This window comes from Schistocerca serialis, chromosome 1 (assembly GCF_023864345.2).
Source record: "Schistocerca serialis cubense isolate TAMUIC-IGC-003099 chromosome 1, iqSchSeri2.2, whole genome shotgun sequence".
NCBI lineage: Eukaryota > Metazoa > Arthropoda > Insecta > Orthoptera > Acrididae > Schistocerca > Schistocerca serialis.
The window spans coordinates 716,315,501-716,322,959 of NC_064638.1; positions in this window are offsets into that span (position 1 = coordinate 716,315,501).

Sequence of the window (7,459 nt, forward strand, 5' to 3'; positions counted from 1 at the left end):
GGACGGAGTTTCTCAAACTGCATAATTGGGAATATTGTGAAAACTGACATATTCCGCTGGATGTTTGTGTCTGCCACAGATAAGACTGACTGTAGAAGGTAGTAAAACTTTGTAAAAAAACTGATTCCTGAATCATTTATGACAATCAAATTTGCATTAGTGTTTGAATATTATGTACACAAAGTTAAATCCAGAAAATGCCATACCACCACACTTTGTGCAGAATTTTATCTTGTAATACCAGGTGTTTAGCACAGATATTTTTAGTATTTGCACAATATTGTTTTAAAGTATTAGAAATGACAAATACTGTATTAACTGCCAAACACTGGGAAAGAAAATTGCTATTGAAGTATGACATTCCCCAAGTTAAATCATAGTAGCATAATGCTTGCTGTTACTCTGATTACTTATCTCGACTGTGGAATTTAGTGTAGATTTAACTAAAAACAAAGAATTGTAAGGCACTCACAGACCTGTTCTCTGTGTTTTGTTTTTTGCAAAAATTGTACAGAAAAAGTTTTTAACTTGTATGTTGACTGTTAAAATAAGACTCAAAAGATTTATTTGTGATATTCAGTTTTTATGTAATTCTGATTCTACATCAGTTACATTGGTTGTAATTCTTTGGATGAATATATTCTAGTATATTCTCAAATTAACCTCAGCTAATAAGATTGGGAGGGGGGTATCACAAAGAGCTGAATAAGAACAGTTTTCAGAGACAAATTGAAATGATTTTGCACATAAATTCCAGTTGTTTGTTACAGTGCAAGAGAGTGGGTGAGGGATGACATAGAGAAAGTTGTTCACAAAAACAAATGTACTGTCTTTTCCTGCATAATGAAAGTGGAGTACGCATAAAAAGTGATTGAAATAGAACATGGAGATAAGTGATTTACAAGGCCTAAATAAAAATGAATGGTTATAATCTAGTCTATAGATTATAGTATTTTTTTTAATGAATAAAATTTTTCTCTTGACTCTATCTGAGTGTTTGTTAATTAGCAAAATATGAAAAATTTAAACTTATTTAGAATATATGGCACTCAAAGAGAAATTTTAATACTAAATATATGAAGCGAAGGTTGTCATTTACCCCCAGTGTTAACATTTAACAGTAATAATGGTAATGATGATATATTTTGCCTTTAATGTGCAGACTTTTTGTTACATCTTAGTTATACTTACATAACAGTTGTCTCTCTTTCATTAATGTTTATTTATGTATTAAAAGTAAGACAAGTAGAGGTTATACATTGAAGGTAACAGACACTAATTGTAATTGTTGTTCTACATTGAAGGTATTAGTTGTTGACAGCTCAAAGTGGAAGATTCCGCTTGTTTGCTGTTGCTACTTATAATTTTTATTCAAGGTTATGAAAAAATGCAAGATGATACATTAGTCTTTTACAAGATTTAATAATAGTGTCTAATACATCCAGGGCTGGTACCAGGCTGTTTGAACTATTGCATTTGCTTCATCCATGAACTTTGAAGGAGCCCTGATGCTACAAGTTATCCTATTAAAAATGAAAAAAAAGAAAAGAAAAAAGGAATATGACAGTGCTCAGTGTTTCACTCTCAGAAGGATATGTGCCTCCAATAATGAAGTAATTCTTTTTGCTACTCTCATGCAGAAAATTTGATTTTACAATTTTGAGGTCATGTAATCCTTTCAAGCTTGTGAGGCTCAGAAATCCTTGTCACTAATGAATATATGTAACAACATTTGGTATCAGTTTTACATGATATCTGCTATATATGGTGTTGATAGTAGCATATTTTGGAATGGGGAAAAAAGTTCTCTCAAAAAGTCTTTGAATCATTATATATGTATTTGAGTGCCAAGCTTTCGTGAAAGACAGCACTGCTGAAAAAACTACAACAGATTGTTGCAGAAAAAATCATACAGTCAGACTTGCACCCATCTCAGTGAATTTAGTTTTAACATTAAAAACGTTTGTTCGAATGTATGTGATAAAGTCATTTTGTTTGACTCATAGTGTGTGTTTTATCATGTACAAATTATCGCACAAAATGTTAGCTTATTAATTACGTTTTCAACAGCATTATTTCCATTGTTTATATATGTCTTTGTGCTTCTACTTTCCTTCATAGATTCAAATTTTAATAATAGCCACCATGATGAACGAGCATGTATTTTGTCATTGATGTTTTTCCCAGCTGTTATTCACTCTGGAATTGATATGAGTGAATCAATTCATAAATATTTATTATTTCATGGATTTTGTCATAAACTTGTGTGTGTTACCATACCAGAAGCTTTGAAAAAATATCATTATTTGTACATTGCCTTCAGTAAATTAAAGTGTTGCCAAGTACATGTGTGTTTGATAAGTGAAACATTTTGTTCATGTTTCTGTTTCAAATTCTGATTTTTTTTTAAATTCAGTTATTTAATATTCTTCCTTGTGCACTGACAAATGGTGTGTGATAAATTTTAAGAGGCTTATAAATTATGCAACAAAATGTTGCAAGTCCATTATGCGGCATCCATACTGCTTCTACTTGTTCTATTCTGGGTTGTATATATATTTCAAGTATTTAGGGAAAAGTCTTTGTAGAAATGTATAGTTAAGTTGAAAACAGATTTCAGGAGAGTAATTAGGTCAGTAATTACTTACTTGTATCTTGCTAGAGAGAAACTTAATGCCAGCTGTTATTGATAACTTCACAAGTATTTTAAGTCTGCTTCTTCAACTGCACATATTTTACTAAACACAAGTTAAGTACAAGTACATTACAAAAGGTAGTGGCAACTGAATCTTCTGGTAATAGTCAAAGTAAAAGACCTCTCACGTTTTGGTTGATTCACTACTCGGGAAATTTGTTCAGTAACTCAAGTGATGGTGCAAGAGAACATGATTTTATAGGTTGCAATGTGAAGTACTCAAATACACAAGAGAGGGTACACTGTCTATTTAAAATTCCACAAAATTACCATTCTTTTACTGATATTTTGTGTTAGTCTTTCATCTTCTCTTACTTGCTTTTGTTTGTTGAAGAAAATACTAACTTGTAACTGGAGTCATGAGTTGAGTGAATTTTGGAACCAATCCCTATGCTTTCACTAACTTGTTCCACCAATCATTCCTTCCCAGTCCAGTTTACTTGTAAGGTCTGCTTCATGAATCCCTGTATACCGATAATCCCAATCAGCACCATTAAAATTCCTGAAATCAGCCATTTTGAATGTCAGCTCCTGCCTGACATTAACTTTCAAAGCTGTACTCTAAGGTGTGGCCAGTCATAAAACCAAAATTTTTCGAAAAGTGTATCTTGATGCTTTTAGTAAAGTGGCTGTCTCACCCTCCTCATCACCAATGACATAAGCCAGTGTGTTTTTTAGCTGTTTCAGTCATTCAACTGGTTTAAAATACTTGTGATATTGTACTCTGCCCTGAGAATATCCTATGACACCTATCCTACATGTGTATCATGACTGCTTCCTAGCAGCACTGCCTTCTTCTTACTGTTTTTCACACTCTTATGCTCTCTGATCAAGGATAGTGTGTGCTTCATATTTTGCTACTTTTACTTGTCTTGGGCTTCTGTACACTTGATTCAGGCATCAAGTAAAACTGCTGTGTTGTTGCTGTTGTTTTTCTGATGCAAGTAAATGTAGACCATGCCACATTTTCTTCAACATTTTAGCAGTGTTTCTTCAAAACTTTTTGCCCCCAGTCACTCTTAAATCTCAGGTTCATGTGTGCCATTGAATCCATGGTACTTGTTATGGACAAGGTGTTGACATTGACATCTTTCCATAATGCTATGCAGCATATTTTTGTGACATAGTATTGATTCAGATCCTTTGCTGAAACTGAATCAGTTTTTTCTATGAATCATCATCATAAACTCACACCGAACACATACTTACATCTTCATTTTTATGAAATTGAGTCAAACTGAAACAGTAAATGTGTAATACAAAGAATCTGTAAATGATCTCAATAGCCATTAACTTGGTAAGCATGTTCCATATAGCACTGTATAGTCACGAAGTTGCAGCATTATAAAAATGCACTAACACTGGCACAAAAGCCATTTAAAAAATGACAACCTCACTAGCAATTGACACAACTCTCTCTAAACTTGGGTTACATGTTGAATAAGAATGCAGTGTCTTCCTTGCAAGAGCTTTCATTGGAAGCTTAATCCTGTAAGCTACATTTTTATTGCAAATGTTTTTAAAAGTACTCTTGAAGAAAGAAAATTTTTAATTTACACAAGGTGATTGAATTAATATTTTAGCTTGTTGTACATCTCACATTTTTAGAAAATAGATATTGTAAATGGCTGACATTGTAGCAAGACTCATCCCATCCATAATCTATTATAAACTTGATATTTATTACATCCTACCTTGTTTCATGCTAACAGCTCAGGGAAGAGAATTTACCATCTCACACGGTTACCCTGGATAACCAAAATTCACAGAGCATAGAGATTAGTGTGGGCTTGGAAATACAGGGTGATTCAAAAAGAATACCACAACTTTAGGAATTTAAAACTCTGCAACGACAAAAGGCAGAGCTAAGCACTATCTGTCAGTGAATTAAGGGAGCTATAAAGTTTCATTTAGTTGTACATTTGTTCGCTTGAGGCGCTGTTGACTAGGTGAAACAGATGAATCTTTCGTTTCAAAGATTGTGTTTAGTGATGAAGCAACTTTCCACACTAACGGGAAAGTCAACCGTCACAATGTCTGTATATGGGGCACTGAGAATCCGCGGAAAACAACTCAGTATGAATGTGACTCGCCTAAGGTGAACGTTTTCTGTGCCATTTCAGCCAATAAAGTTTTTGGTCCCTTTTTCTTCGAAGGTGCTACTGTAACTGGACTACAGTATCTGGAGATGTTAGAGAATTGGCTGTTCCCTCAGCTCGAACAAGAAGCACAATAATTCATATTTCAGCAGGATGGAGTGCCACCACATTGGCACTTATCTGTCCGTAACTACCTGAACGTCAACTACCCGAGGCGATGGATCGGCCGCCAGGCAGCCCGTGACAGAGCACTTCATCACTGGCCTCCAAGAAGCCCTGATCTTACCCGCTGCGATTTTTTCTTATGGGGGTATGTTAAGGATATGGTATTTCGGCCACCTCTCCCAGCCACCATTGATGATTTGAAACGAGAAATAACAGCAGCTATCCAAACTGTTACGCCTGATATGCTACAGAGAGTGTGGAACGAGTTGGAGCATCAGGTTGATATTGCTCGAGTGTCTGAAGGGGGCCATATTGAACATCTCTGAACTTTTTTTTGAGTGAAAAAAAAAAAACCTTTTTAAATACTCTTTGTTTTGTGGCGGCGTTCGTAGTGACAAGCAATTCGCTGTAGAAAGGCTTACGAAGTCACCGCCACACTTGTAATAGCGGGCCGACCGGTCCGCTGGAACAGTGAACAGAAAGATGAACACCCAAACACTCTGATTAAATAAAAGTTGGTACTTATCTTTATTAACGAAGATACAGCAACACAGTAGTGAACTCCGTGTCTACAGAAATCTGTCTAGTTCGAGTCGGAGTGGCTAGGTCAGCGTCGGCTGACGACAAACAACAACTCTGCTGCGATGAACACACAACTGACTAGCAAGTACACAATTCGGTGGCGAGTATACAACTGAGCGGCGAATACAGAACTGTCCTAGCGCTCGCGACTCCAGCGCTTAAGAACCCAGAAGCCAGCGGTGGCGCGCGCAGACTTGCGGCGATTTCCTGTCTCGCTGGCGCTGCTTATGCGGACGGCGTCCGGACTTTGATGCTGCCAACCTTTTGGCAGCGGCTCGGGTGGCATTACTGGCTAGGATATAACACTTTGTAATGATGTAGAACAGAAGGTTATATTATGTTTCTTTCATTAAATACACATTTTTAAAGTTGTGGTATTCTTTTTGAATCACCCTGTACTTCTAGTCTATGCTTGATGCTTGGGTTTAGGTCTAGGTTTGTTCTGGTAACAGGGTACGGCTTCACTGAAGACAAAGGTACAGTGTCTATATTTACCTTTGTACGACAAAGGTAGACAAAGCAAAACTCAAAATTGTTGCTGAGGTTGCATATCACACAGTACCTAGTCAGAAAATGTGGCTATATGATTTTTATTTTTATATGTATTATTAGCTAACTCTGAAGAAGGACATTTGCTGGAAGCTCAGCAACTTTTACAATATTGTCTATTTACCTGATAGGCACTCAACTCCTCAGCTGTGTGGCAAATGGTTACTTTTACTTCTTGTTGTTGTTGTTGTGGTCTTCAGTCCTGAGACTGGTTTGATGCAGCTCTCCATGCTACTCTATCCTGTGCAAGCTTTTTCATCTCCCAGTACCTACTGCAACCTACATCCTTCTGAATCTGCTTAGTGTATTCATCTCTTGGTCTCCCTCTACGATTTTTACCCTCCACGCTGCCCTCCAATACTAAATTGGTGATCCCTTGATGCCTCAGAACATGTCCTACCAACCGATCCCTTCTTCTGGTCAAGTTGTGCCACAAACTTCTCTTCTCCCCAATCCTATTCAATACTTCCTCATTAGTTATGTGATCTACCCATCTAATCTTCAGCATTCTTCTGTAGCACCACATTTCGAAAGCTTCTATTCTCTTCTTGTCCAAACTATTTATCGTCCATGTTTCACTTCCATACATGGCTACACTCCATACGAATACTTTCAGAAATGACTTCCTGACACTTAAATCTATACTGGATGTTAACAAATTTCTCTTCTTCAGAAACGCTTTCCTTGCCATTGCCAGCCTACATTTTATATCCTCTCTACTTTGACCATCATCAGTTATTTTGCTCCCCAAATAGCAAAGCTTCTTACATTATTTATATTCCACTCAGGACTATCCAGTATCATTTTGGTGCTTCATACATCAATGTAAAGTGTCTGATAGCATTACTCCCATTTTCCCTTGCCACTATTATGTTCCTGTATAAGCTTGAACATCCATGATTTTGCTTTTGTGGTAATTTCAATATGATGTATGTGGGAGGAGGTAATAATTTGCTTGTGATTTCTTGAAACATTTACTGTTAGAGTTTTTGCAGTAAAGCCCTCCTTGATGCATCAAGTATTACTTGTAATGACTCCCACTGGAGATGGATGAGCATACATGTGATCCTATTCTGCTTATTTAACAGACAGACATTGAAACACACAGCTTTTCTTTGAATCCTAATTATCTCCTTTCATAATTCTACCTGGCAAAGGTCTGAAGAACATTACTCAAGAATTGGCCCAACTACTTTTTGGGTGGATAAATACATTTCCTTTGGATCCTTCCAGTGCATTTGTCTATTTCCTTAATATTTACATGAGGTACATTATATTTGTTTCAGTTTTAACTATCCTGTACAAGCCACAGACAATTTACTAGATACTTCTGGTCCTGCTTCTTCCCCACATAAAATATCATTGTCAA